This window comes from Papilio machaon, chromosome 22, assembly GCF_912999745.1.
Source record: "Papilio machaon chromosome 22, ilPapMach1.1, whole genome shotgun sequence".
NCBI classification, from domain to species: domain Eukaryota; kingdom Metazoa; phylum Arthropoda; class Insecta; order Lepidoptera; family Papilionidae; genus Papilio; species Papilio machaon.
Genome location: NC_060007.1, coordinates 2,645,141 through 2,659,859, shown reverse-complemented (window position 1 = coordinate 2,659,859; position 14,719 = coordinate 2,645,141). Strand labels below are relative to the sequence as shown.

The window sequence follows — 14,719 nt, the reverse complement described above, 5'->3', positions numbered from 1 at the left end:
TAATGATCAATCACATCATGAATTCATTGTTATATTTCAAAATGAATATAATAATCATGATACATTTTTTATTTTTCAGCTGTTCCTCTTGTCCTTTTTGGTTTCGCTGTCTGTGTGTAGAAGGTAAATTTTAATACCGACGTAAACTATTCCTGGATATCATCTATACCTATATTTTTGTAAACTAATAGATATTTATGATTTTATATGTTACAGACAACTCACAAAAGCGCAAGCATGGAGTCCTATTAAAATACTATCGAAATACACACCAAATTCAAGAGAATGTTTTTGTTATCTACAAAAGAAGAGTAGTACACCGGTAATAGACAAATTGACAAATAACGGCGAAAACTTGGAAAGGCTAGTCGTATATCTGTACAAAAATCCTACTACAAATGAAATCAAATTATTTGTACCAAATAACGAGAAACAACAGGCGATACCTGATCTTTCTTTTGATGAAGGCGATCAATTAGACGTTCCTTCTGACGATTTACAAACTATATTCACAAAATATCCCGATCTCGTAAGTGAACGAAGCCATATACTTTCTCCAGATATACCAATTATTGAGCGACCAATAAGAAAAATTAAAGGAATAAATGTACCATCTAAACAGAATGTTATAAAACTATATGACGACAGTATTTTCTATGACAACCAGAAACCTCCGAGACCAAAGAATACTCGAAACCCAACACGCGGTGATTCAGATGTTGACTACATAAAACATCAGAACTTAAACATTGACTTAAATCCGGAAATGCAACCTTATTTCGACTTTGAAGGGGACGGACCAGGCGCACCTATTAATGTTATATCTGTGAACATCAATAGAAAGAAAGCGGATCCAAATACGATTAGCCCCCATCGAGGAAATATAATCAAAATAACTAGGCCTAATAGAGATCAATTTAATGTGAATTTGGATTCAAACAATGATCTAGATGATGCCATAGTTGATTATTCGGAAAATAGTGACATGGAAGAAACCAGTACATCAACAGATGTTTTGGAAAATGTCGATGACGACGGAGACGGGGATGACATTGATGCACCAGACCCGGAGGAGATTATAGCAGAAAAAGATTTTAAGGACATGCCACCAGAACTAACTGATGAGATAACAAATGATTTTGATGAACCAACTCCTAATCGAAAAATATTGCATACCCCGATATCGAGTGAAACACCAAAAAATTTAATTATAGAAACACATACAGTGCCGACAGAATTGTCAAATACAGATACATCTACTACTGATACGTCAACAGATATTAGTATAATTGAAAATAGCATTAACCCCATAGAAAATGAGATACAAGAACAAGAATCAGATCCAGATACAAATGATGAAATTGTCTCTCTAGTAGAAAATGAGAGTACACCTCAGCTGGATTCGAACGAGCAATCGATCATTATAAATCAAAACAAACCTGGAATCGTCGATGCTCCTATTAACGATTTAATGAATTATGACATTAAGCCACCGCAGCATGTAATCATAGGACCTAATAATAAGCCTATAGGTACCGAAAAAATAACTCCAATATCTATAAATGTTCAAAAGAAACTCATAGATACTTTACTACCAGATCACAGAATACCAATAGATTATATTAAAAATGAAATATTTCATAATCGACCCTTAATTCCTGGCGATTTATCTTATTTTACTGTCCATCCGGAAGCTTTAATAAAAAATTATCAGGGCGTTAATGGAATAGATATCCAAGATACTTTTGATAATTGGTTCGACCAGCAAATGAAACGAGTGAGATTCGTAAATTCGAGAGCATCCAATTCAATAGATATTTACACGTTGAAATATCTTATAGAAAAAACATTGCATGAAAAAGGCATGTTTGTTACAGATAAAGGTTATATCATTAATTCCGATGGACATATTTTAAATACGGCTAATTTGGGTTTACGTCCAATATTGATAGGGAATTCTGTCGAATATAAGAATCTGTTGCAAGAAAAATTCACTACGTATAAATTACCAATGGACGTGCCTTATTTAGAAGCAGTTTTGATTACTTCAATCGATCCTCCGAAGATACTGGGTATCATACCTCTTGGAAAGACCTATCTTCCTAAAGCTATTCAAAAACCTTTCCCGTACTACGTCGATAATGGATTAATCCGAAATAGTTGCGGCGGAGTTTGTAATATGCGAGATATGTTGGTTCCTTCTTTGAATTCAAGACGTCATAGAGGCCAAACCTATATTGGTTCGAGACCCTTAAAGACAAGAGTAACACAAAGGCAAAGAGGCAGACCTTTACTTAGGAGAAGGCCTTCTACTCGAAGAATATTTCCGTTCGATGAAGTAAATACTTTCATAGACAAAATTTATAGGCTACCATTACACGAGCCGAAAGTAATACAGAGACCTAGCACGTATGTGGTTAATTATGAAACTGGACCATTAATAACAAGGCAACCGGTTATAAAGTATCCTATTCCTATTGCGGTGTCCGAAGTGACTCCAGGTTTTCGAATCATCGGCGGTAAACCTGCGACTAGCAGTGGCACTCCTGTTAGCAGTAGAGGTCGTTCAGGCTATGACTCCTTAGAGAGTGCTTTACCTCCTATTGATATTGAAAATTGAATTACTGTTCCGTATAACTATAACCACGATTGCAATAACGGCTAAAAGAATATATAGTGTTTGTGTTTTTGAATTAAATCATTTTCTGTGATATGTTATATTTTTATTTTTATACTACCTGTCGCCCGAAACTTCTTCCGCGTTGAATCAAAAACCAAACTTTATTGGCATCCTATGTGTGCTTCCAGGTCACATGTAGGTCAAATTTAAGCGGAATCCCATTAGCCATAATGGAAATATCTTCTAACAAACATCCATCCATCCACTCATACATCTTAACTTACTCATCTTACTAATATGGATGGATGTATGTTTGAAGGTATCTGCAGAACGGCTGCATGGATCTCGATGTAATTTGGCATAGAGGTAGAGGATATACCTATATACGAAAAACACATAGGCTACTACTGAAGATTTCTTAAATTCCAGGCGGACAGAGTCGCGGGCGACAGCTAGTTTATAATATTAGTAAGATTAGAAAAAAGTAAGAATTTTTATTATTAAATAACCTGTTTAAACTTCCAAACGATGAGTTCGTGTAATGAAAGACTACTCCCTTCATACATTTTTAAACATTTGGACATTGCTATAAAGTACAAAAATCTTTAAAAAGCGACATCCATGGATGGAAAGTAAACTATTACTACGTTGAAAAATAGCAGTGCTAATTTCACACTACCTCCATCTCGTGTTTACGTTTTAAGATAAAATGAACTTCGCGCCGTTAAAGTTTCATGAGACGGTACTAGATGGCGTTAATATAAAAATAGTTTAAAAGTAATTTTATTAAACTTACTCATGATATTAATTTAAAAAAAAAACTGTATAAATATGACAAAATTGTAGAAAGTCGCAAAAAATAACGTCATAGCACAAAGTTTATTTATCTAAAGTTTAGATTCGTTCCATAATCAAATCAACCAAATCAAACGAATCAAGTCGAGCAAGTTTTGTTCGTAGTTCAGTCAGTCATAGTCAGTGACCGAATCGTATCGTGTTAGGGGTGGTTTTACTCTACTCTAAAAATATACCGTAATAAGTTTTGTATAAGAAAAGCTTGTTTCCTGTCAGAATGGACATAAAAATAATTTAAATAATTGTTATTTAAGTGTTAAAAAAGTTATACAGTAAATAATACAAATGCTTAGGTTTGTTGTTTAAATTTTATCAAATAAAATAATCATTTCTGTGAATTCGCGGTACCTTAATAGTGTTGTTAGGTATTTTTTGTGATGCATACCTGTTATTAACAGAATATGTTGACAATCGGACCTCAAATTCAGCTAAAACATTTTTAAAATTGGATGGGATTGTCCTACTGGTAAGTTCTACTTCTTTATTTTTGTAAATCACATTAGAACACGTTTGCCTTTTTGAGTGACATGATTTTTTGTTCATAACATAATCAAATATTAAGTTGGTTCAATGAAATTTTTAACATACTATATTTAAGATATTTCAACATACTGAGAGAGTGAACGGTTTTAAATCAAGGATACTTTAAAACATTTTTATATACACAGTCAATGGACTCTATAAATTAAATTAGTACATACTAATTTAGTACCTTTATACAAGTTTCCTCACATTCGCAAAGAATTCTGTAGGTATAACTATACCACTTCATACTATAAGTTCCATTATCTTTAAGTCAACTTAAAGATAATGAAGCTTTAAGTTATTAAATTGGACGTGGTTGAAGACGATCATGTCTTACACAACCTTATCCGCTGACGCTGACCATGACAGATGTACAGGTCAGACCTTGTACCTATGATTGGGTGCCTTCGCAAATTTACGCTTAGGGTTGCCACAAATTTTATAATTTTAAGAATTAATTTTAAAACTTTATGTACTAATATCAAATATTCTCTGTGGTTTTTTTATACGAACACAGATTAACCTTTTTGTAATCATTAAGTTTTTTAAGGTGTATAATCAAATAGGTTCTCCCACGGCTATAAGTTTCAAAACACATTTTGTTAATTTTCGTAACATTCCAAGTTTCATTTTCCAAAATATTAATGCTGCCTTGAAATATGTTGTAATCAACAGCGACAACCTTATAAATTTACTCTTTTATTAACTTTGTAATACTTTTATTTCTACAACCTTGTAATGTCAACAACAGGTTGTTTGATGCATTTTATTTGATTAAAATAATAATATATTTAATAAATTTAGTTTTACTTTAATATTTTAAGTTAATCATTTAAGATAAGTAGATACTATGGTATAATTTTTTTTAATATTAATGGTGCCCAATTCAATTTAGTAACTTAACTTACACTTAATTGAATTACTTCCGAAAACTTTTTTGTAATGATCTATTAACGAATTAAATTTCTTTTGCAATGAACATATCTAGTACTAAATCTCTTAACTTTTGAATTCCTAATCTCTTAAAGCTGATGTTTTGTTCTATTTTTAAACTTCTTTTGTTAGCGACGTATGCATAAGCATGTCCCTATATGTTTTTTTTTCTTTTCAATATACCCACATACACTACACGTATTGTAAAGTTATGTCTGGTTTACATTATGCCAGTACAGTAGGACAGTCGCGCTGAAAATCAGCGCTGGCATACAACTGGCATAATGTAAACAAGTTTTTCAGCTCAAAATTTAAAAAGTAACATATAATATGCCACGGGCATCAGCTACCTTCCTACCTGTCTAGCAGTTCCAGATGTTTTTCTCGATATTATAAATATACATATATGTAGATAACTGTGAGACTTCACTTTGAATATACTCGTATAATTATATATTTTCACATTTGTACATAATGTCTCTTAGCGTAGCACATATCGAATAACCAATTTAAAAAAAAAAGTTGTCAGTTTGTCTGCATGTCTATCCGCAAGTCGGCGTTTGTCCCGGGTTATCGCCGGAAAGGTGGAACCGATTTTGAGGGGACTTTGACGGAAAAGTTGCTGATGCATGCGGGCATATATTATAGAATACTTTTTTTTCTGCGCTGACGAAGTCGTGGGCGAATGTTAGTTAGTAATATGTTATTAATAATGCTACAAATATAACATTCGTTTGTCAGTTGTTTTTACTTCAAACTCTCGATGTGTTTGAACTTGATAATAGTTACAATCATAAGACTACCTTACAAGGAAAAATAGCAAATAAACAACTTTGTAATAAAAAAAAAACGTTAGAGGGATAAGATTATTTCTATATACCTAAGTATCTCACCTTGAACTTTTAATACTAAGGGGAATCATTGTCTTATACTAATCTACCAATTACCTCAAGGTACCAGGGATTCCGAATTAGATAATATGCATACATTTTAAAAAGTGATCGTATCTTTTAATTAAAAATCATTTAAATCCTTTGTTTACTTGTCTACTTTCTAACTTAAAAAATTCTTAATATTGTCAACACTTCTATTTCAGTTAAACCTCCCAATATACGTCTTAAAAATGTCAAAGTATTTTTATTGACCTTCAAATAAGTTTAAGGTAAAATAAATTAAATGAATCATTGGGATGATATCAGACGCCCAGCTTGTATCGCGAACACTGTAATTAATGTTTGAGTCAATTAATAAATTAAATTTACACAAGATATTCTTTATTAAATACTCTTTGGTTATGGCTTTGGCTACATAAATATTAATTTTGTATTAATTAAACTAGTTGTCGCCAGCGAGTTTTGTCCAGACTGTTATCTGTTCTATTTCTTCAAATTTCGTCTTGTCGATCCAAATTTTCACATTTACAATATACGTATTTTTAAATAAAGTAAAAGTAGTAAGATTTAGTAACTTCATAGATTTTAAGCCTTTAAACATGAAAAGTTTTTTATGTTTATTTTGTTCGTGCAATTGTACAGTCGCGGAAATCCGCGGTGTTTCACTTAAAGAAAAATTGGCTTATTCCTTGCAACGAGACAAAACTTCGCTTCTTGTTACAAATAACTAATTAAATAAAGAAACAGTTAAAAGCTGCGTCCTATTGCTGATTGTTCCACGATTCGTTGTCTCAATGTGTACAAAACGTTCAAAGGACTGAAGCTTTTAAAGTGGAACACCGCGAGATCATCCAATTATACATCCTTTATTATAATATAAGAAGTTCTTTATATAAAACTTTTAGGTAGTCTGTTGAAATTAATTTAAATACAAAACATTGTTTCGATTGTACTAAACAAAAATAAATTGATGATTTTAGTGCATTGACACTATTAAAATGAAATTTCACCGCAATGTTCGTGAAGATTTCGCCTTCTCATTGTTAACAATAAAGTCAGCAATAACTCGTGCTTTTTTATCACGACAGTAAATCGTAAAAATAATGAAGCTTTATTGATTTTAAGTAGTGATACTTGAGATGCTTTAAGTACAATTGCTGCAGATATTTTATTACCTCCGTACATTACGGTAACATAAAAAATATAAAATGAAACATGTTAATTAAAGAAAACAATTAAAATATGAATTTATTGTCCTGAATTTATGATCAATGAATTATCCTTTTTTAATTGTGTTTTTGATTGCAGTGACATTTGTATTTTCATCTCATTTCATTTTGATCCGTCAAAATTCGCAGGAAAGTATACCGGGTGAGGTATACACCTACTTGTCGATGTATAGAAATTTTAAACTGGTGTCTAAATTTTACGTAATCGTGGTAACCGAATTACTATATAAAGATTGACTAATGTTTACTCAAACTTACTGACTGAATTTATTATCACATTTTTGGGTAAATATTTAAATCGTTGCCTCGTTGATATGACAAATTTTAATATTTATAAATGTCACAATTCTGTATAGAAAAATTAATATTCTTGTTGTGATTTCGTCACAAGTACGCGACGCCACAGCGAGTCATCAGTTATTGTTGTCCGAACAATAAATGTGGGTTAAAAGATCAACTGGCAATATAGCTTTGTGCTTACCCACGTTCAGACAAACGGGAAGAGCCAATTTAAATGTACCGAGGCCAATTGCCTGACCGACGGTCAGGTCTCACGCTTCTGTACCTGTAACTAATATCAATACTAACAATTCGATATCTCCTATTTGATGCCATCAGAAAAATGGAAAGACTGTTCCTGAAATAATGTGAATCTACCTCGTTTATTTAACAGGTGGGTTAACCCCATAACTAACTCCGCTGGTGCAGCACCCTAAAGTGGGTCTTCTCCTCCGACAAAAGAGATCGCCAACGCCCCCTGTCCTGTGCCATTCCGTGCTAGTCGACTGCTTGGAGATATTTCTGGTCCAGCTCGACGGCGTCTCTCCAGTGATATCTGGGCGGCCAGTCTGGGCTCTGAGATACACTGCTTTGGTATTTCGATCTTCTCCCATCCTCAACAGGTGGCCCTCTAACACACTATAACATGCTAAACTTTCATTGGTACTTAGTTTATGCTTATCGCAATATACTCGTTTTGTAACTTATCCATTCGCGTTACCTAGCACAACATTCATATTTCTCTACTACCTCTATTCGGAGAGGCCTTGAAGAGACTCAAAAGTATTATACTAGAAGTTCTAAATGTTAATTTCTAGACCACAAGCAAAAGATCAAAAATAATTAATAACGTCAAAAAAAAGTGGAAAAATGTTTTCAATGTTTGCAACCTTTTCTGTCTTCATTTCTAAGCAGTCGTTAATATTTAACCTTCAAAAGTCATTCATGTTTAATTAACGTTCATGAATGGTAAATTGGGTGGTGTTTGAAAACCGGTCTCGTGCATAAATGACGACTCTAAATGTCACTCTTGTGTCGTAAGATCTGGTCATCTCCATCCTACGATGATACTTTGTCTGAATTGCAGCACAGTTCCTAAGGTCATACGTTTTAATAGTAGCAATATATGCATTTTAATTGGTTTTGAAATTCAATTCGATTTTCTTTGACCTTAAATTCAAAATAATTCCATTGTTACGGCAATGTTTCTTACTGCAGCTAAATAATACATAATCTTATGATTTAATTGCTTTCTTTTCTTTATCTATAACACACTAGTGCGGTAAGATTTAGTCCTTTTGGCTTTATGTTACTGCTCCTATGCATTTTGGCTTTTATTCGAAATACTTTAGGAAGATTGCTGAATTTAAAATACAAGGTATGTTTTAAAGTACCTACAACGAATTAACATAGTCGATACAAATGAACAACTGATTTCTTTATTGTCATAAATTCTCCTTGCTTTCACGATTTAGTTAATTTTCATTTAAACAAGAGACAGGATTTCACTTTAAGTTCATAGTTTTGATATACGATGCAAGTTTTTTGTATACCTATAGGTCTTGCATTTTTATAACATTATATATCGTAATGGTTTCTTATTTCAACGCATTCTCTAACCTTCAAAACAAATTATCGAGGGTCGAAAAAACAATTCCGACGCCCGCATCTAAGCGGCCTTTAATTCTGTTTCACGTATGGTGAATATGAATTAAGAAAAAAAAGTCGACAATGAGGCGAGACATCAGTATTCATGACACGGGACCCTCACGGTATCCGACAAGCACCGCGTGATGCCAAACACTGGATAACCGTATTGCAAGAACGATAACATCTCGACATACAGATATGTTTTAAAATAAAAAGTTAACTAACCTCTTTAGATCATTTAATTTTTTTTAAAAATTTATTTATAATAGAAACTAGCTTTTACCTGCGACTCCGTCCGCGCGGAATAAAAAATAGAAAACTGGGTAAAAATTATCCTATGTCCGTTTCCTGGTTGTAAGCTACCTGCCCACCAATTTTCAGTCAAATCGATTCAGCCGTTCTTGAGTTATAAATGGTGTAACTAACACGACTTTCTTTTATATATATAGATTAATTAATTACCAAATACTAATTTTTCGTTGTAATAATTAAAAAGCTTTGTTATTTGTTTTAATAAATTAAGGAATAATTTAATCAATTTTCATAATTAGATTTTTACATGTTTAATAACAATGAAGGCTTTACATAGGTTCTTATCAAAATCCTGACTGATACAACACATTATTATAAATTTTATTGAACGAGATAAACCAAAATATTATGTTTAAAGCAAAATCGTGTACCCATCGTACATTCCACTCTGTAAAGGTCATCGTTTCAACTAGACCATTACCGATATGATAATAAGATGGACTTGTTCGTTACCCTTGAGGAGTCAGGTGGACCGGTTTCCTTAGTACTTTATATTCTAAGGGTGGGTTTCCAGTGTCGACACTCTTGTATAAAAACACATTCTAACCCTCACATTCTTTCCAAAACTAGAGAAAACAATGTGTTTTAATTCAATTGTCACGGCAATCTAATTTCCATCTACAACAAAGCTCTCAGCTAGAATATAGTCCCGCTTAAAATTATTAAGTCATAGTCATAGGTCCTCTGAGTATTCAATTTTATTTATTTAGATATCTAGATTAGACAACCTAAAAGTAATAAAAATTTCAGTCCTTGGCAATATCATAAATTATCTAATATAATAATCCTGGGCCTAATTCGATTTAAAGGGAGAAATGCAGTTCATTTGCAAGTTTCTTAGTAGGAGCAGTATATTGAAAACCCAATGATATTTAAATATATTTTATCTAATACTATAGTTAATTTTTATTTTAATAATTGTTAATCCCTATACTAATATAATAAAGAGGAAAGATTTAATATTTTGTATGTTAGCATTTCAATTAGCTCCGAAACTACTGAACCGATTTGAAAAATTCTTTCACTGTTCAGAACCTACATTATCCCTGCACGACATAGGCATATTTATTACGAGATTTTTTTAAATTCCGAGGGGACGAAGTCGTGGGCAACTGCTAGTGAAAATATAAACTCACTGAGTATCTTTGACGAGTTTTAATGTGTAATAACCTTCAAGGAGAAAGGCTTTGTAAATATTATAGTTCAGTTGCGATTAAATTATTGCATTTTTTTATATTGTAATAAAAGAAATTGTTATTATTTTATTGTACAATAGAGTTAAACTTTCGACCTTCAAAGCAAAATAATGATATCATATTTTTTTTGTATTCATATTATATATCTAAGAATCATCTATTCAAATATGCGAATACATAATATTGAAGTAGGGAAAATTTTACCATAAGTTCAACTTGATCTTACTCGATTGTCTTTGTAGCTAACAGCAGCCATAAACAGACTGCTGCAAGCGGTTGTCGTCATTTTTGCGGCGATTGCAAACTGCGGTTCGTGTATGACAAACGTCAACTGCGGATAGCACACACAGTTCCAAGCGGTCCGTGTATGGCCGTTCTTACCATGCTATGTTGAAATTTTTTCCGATCGTTTATTTCATAGACCATTTTATTAATATCCATAAAATTAATGACGCTTATCACCGTTTAAAATATTTTTTGATTGCCGAATACGAATATTTTATAAGACATTTGATTTTGGTTTACGAAATCGAATTTCAAAATTGGAAACTAAAGTACTTAATTTGAATATTTTTTTCTAATGCATATGCTACAGTATCGTTTTCTTTTTTTTTTCAAAAACATTTTACCTCTATTTTTTTTAAGATAATTATGACAAATATAGTACAAATGTTTCGGTAATGGAAGGCCAAGGTTACTTAGATCGTGTTTATAAAATAACTAGCTATCACATGCGACTTTGTAAAAAAAAGTAGCATATAATATCCCCGAAAAAAGAAGCATATAATATCCCCGAAAAAAGAAGCATATAATATCCCCGAAAAAAGAAGCATATAATATTCCCGCATACATCAGCTTTTTTCCAGTAAAGGCCCGTCAAAATCGGTCCACCCGTTTCGATGATTACTTGGAACTAACGCGAATTTACGGACAGACAGAAAAACATTAAAAATAGTTTTTTTTTTAAATTAACACTTATACATAATAGCATACATTATGATTTTTCTTTTATTTTACAGACACTTTATTTTATAGGTTACATATTTCTCTTTATCGTATCGCACAAAAAGTTAAAATCTAATATATGAGTCGTTGTGATTTATATTACCTTATTTCTTCTTTATAGATTATTATCAATTTAATATTTATATTGTTCTTATATATAAAATTCTCGTGACAAAATTTTAGTTACCATACTCCTCCGAAACGGCTTAACGGATTTTTATGAAATGCGCATATTCAGTAAGTCTGAGAATCGGCTAATTATTTTTCATATCCCTAGTTTTTAAATGCGCGCGGACGGAGTTAAGAGCGACAGCTAGTTTTATATATATTTTTATTTTACGTCTTAAAGGTTAAAATTCAGTGTTCGTAATGACCTAAACATTATTTTTGCGTCACCGTGCACGTTTTTGCCCTCACATTTCCGTATTATGGACACCGGTCACGAACAGATATCTCTGACAAACACGTTTTGATCTTAGCATTCGAAACTCATCTTTTTTATAATATAAGTACCTAAACTGCATACTTTACACAAGGTCATTTATATAGGAGAATGAAACGTATTTAATGTCATTGCTATCATTTTGACAATATAATAATGACATAATGAATCATAAGATAAAAAAAAACGTCACGCATGACAAACAAGACGTCAGGAAAAATTTTCAGATTTTTTACAAAATATTTTAAAATGAGCGTGAAATTAAATGATCGTATAATGGAATAATATTCTATATCCGTGGATAAAAATATATTTGTGTCTACTAATAAGCATCACCTCAAAGTTGGTAATTGATCCTCTGCGCTTACAGTTCCGCGCCACAGTTCGAAAATTTTTATTGAAACATCAAATGCCCGTTTTTCTAATCAACGGTTCATCATCATCGGAATCCTCAATTTTAATGTGATTTTCGCCGTTATATAATCTTCCTTGGAGATGTCAAAATCGTCAGAATCGTAACAAGTAAACAACAAGCATAGGTTTTTTGCGTCAAGCTGTGGTCTGTACAGACGAATGTTTGTAAATCTAGGGTTAAGACAAATTACAGTGTACATTTAACATTAATTATTTAAATTTTAACATTTACCTAGTTATTATTATATATAGTCCTATTATTATTTTATATTTTATTATTATATGTTAACGTTAACTCTCCCGACCCCTGAGCAGGCTACATCCGCAAGTCAGTCCGGTGCAACCTCGTCACAGGAACTCGTGCAATGCAGAGAATGCTCCCAGCCGCGTTTTTTCAAAGGACAAAGAGGTTTGCACATACACAAAAGTAGGTGCCATAAGGGCCGGCAACCGCATGTAGGTAGCAATGAGAATTTTCATAATGTAACTGACAATGAAGCCCCCACCGGGGGCCCCTTATGGCAAAAATTAAATAACTTGAAGAGAAACCTCCCCTTGGTAAAAAGAATCCCTCGTGGGGCTAGACGGTGCGTAGCGACCTCTTTATCTTCCTGCGTCAGAGATGTCATCGACAAGAACGATAAACATAGCTGGGAGAATTTTCTGACATTCGCGTATAAAACGCTACATGTTAGCCAAGACAAGCATGGCAGTTCCCTTACACAAAAAATAAAAAACAACTGTTCCCCCAATTTTAGGCCTACTTTAGACAATATTCAGGAAAAACAAATATCGTACAACATTACAAAAAGGATTGAATCAAAATTTGATGAGGGAGACATTAAAGGTGCTGCCGACCTTTTATTTACTAGTGACGTCGTTGCTCCCAACTCACCAGAGACCTACGCTGCCTTGTTGTCTAAACATCCGCAGCCTTTAGCAACAACTCGCTTGCCGGATGCCCCCGAGCCTTCTGAGCCTACCCTGTGGGCTACACCGGAGGATATACGAGCCGCGATTATGTCTTTCAGGAGGGGCTCTGCCGGCGGATTAGACGGTATGTCCCCACAACACCTTAAAGATTTGATTTGTGGTGTTGTTGGTGACGTCGGCACTGCACTTCTGGAAGATTTGACCAGCCTCGTGAATCTTATGTTCTCTGGGAAGGTGTGCAAAGACATCATTGACGTCTTATATGGGGCCAACCTTTGCGCGCTTCGGAAAATGGATGGTGGCATCCGACCAATTGCCGTAGGCAATACAATTCGCCGTGTGGCTTCCAAAATCTGCTGTAGGCACATCCTGCAAGATTTGCAGCAGGAATTTCAGCCAACGCAGTTAGGTTTTGGAACCAAGGGAGGGTGTGAGGCTGCTGTTCACGCTGCGCGCACCTTTCTCAAGCAAGGTTCAAGCGAAGTGTTGCTAAAGGTAGATGTAAAGAATGCATTTAACTCTTTGGACAGGGGCGTCTTGCTGACCCAGGCAAAGGACCAGATACCTCTTACCTTTGCTTACCTGTGGCAATGCTACAGCGGATCAACCAGCCTAGCGTATAATGGTCAAGTTATACAATCAGCTGTCGGCTGTCAGCAGGGCGACCCTCTCGGACCGGCAATATTCAGTTTGGCAATACATCCCCACATCAAGAATTTGACTTCTAAATTCAACGTATGGTATTTGGACGACGGGACCTTGGGTGGAGACGCTGCTTCTGTTTTGTCAGATTTGGAAAAAATTACAAAATCTTTCAGTGATATTGGTTTACAGTTAAATTTTTCTAAATGCGAGTTGTATTTCAGCGAAAGATTACCGGCACAATGTCGCTATGAACTAAATTCTAAATTTAATGTTTTGGCTCCTAATATTAAAGTTATTGACGACCAGTCGCTCCGTCTACTGGGGGCCCCAGTGCTGGAAGCGGCTTTCACCAAAATTGTAGAGGATCAAATATTAAAATTTCAGGAATCTTCCAGTCGCCTAAAAGACATAAATCCTCACATGGCTTATTTTATTATAAAATTCTGTCTCTTTGTTCCCAAGACTACCTATACGCTTCGCTGTACACCGCTTTGGGCCCACAATGACCTTCTCTCTCGTTTAGATGAGACAATAAGAGTAGTTTTAAATAGCACATTCAATTGTCCTTTGAATGATAGGTGCTGGGCCCAAGCAACCTTGCCGATTCGCCATGGTGGTCTTGGAATACGGAAAATTTCATGTGTAGCACTGCCAGCCTTTCTGTCCTCGGTTTATAGCTCGGTTAACCTCGTTGGTAGCATACTAGGCCCGTCGTTCTGCGGCGTAGAGGTTGCCTGTTTAGCCGAGGCCAGGGATGCCTGGCTCAGTGCAACCGGTCCGGACCTACC

The 14,719-nt window shown here is 34.1% G+C and overlaps 1 protein-coding gene across 1 annotated transcript in view; it reads left to right on the top strand.

Moving 5' to 3' along the window:
* Window positions 1-3,831: 3,831 nt before the first annotated feature.
* The window catches only part of LOC106712553 (torso-like protein), a 37,426-nt gene continuing 26,538 nt past the window's right edge, over window positions 3,832-14,719 (top strand). Inside the window, exon 1 of the mRNA XM_014505152.2 lies at window positions 3,832-3,941. The gene's annotated coding sequence lies outside the window, so the exon portion shown is untranslated. The remainder of the gene's footprint in view (window positions 3,942-14,719) is intronic.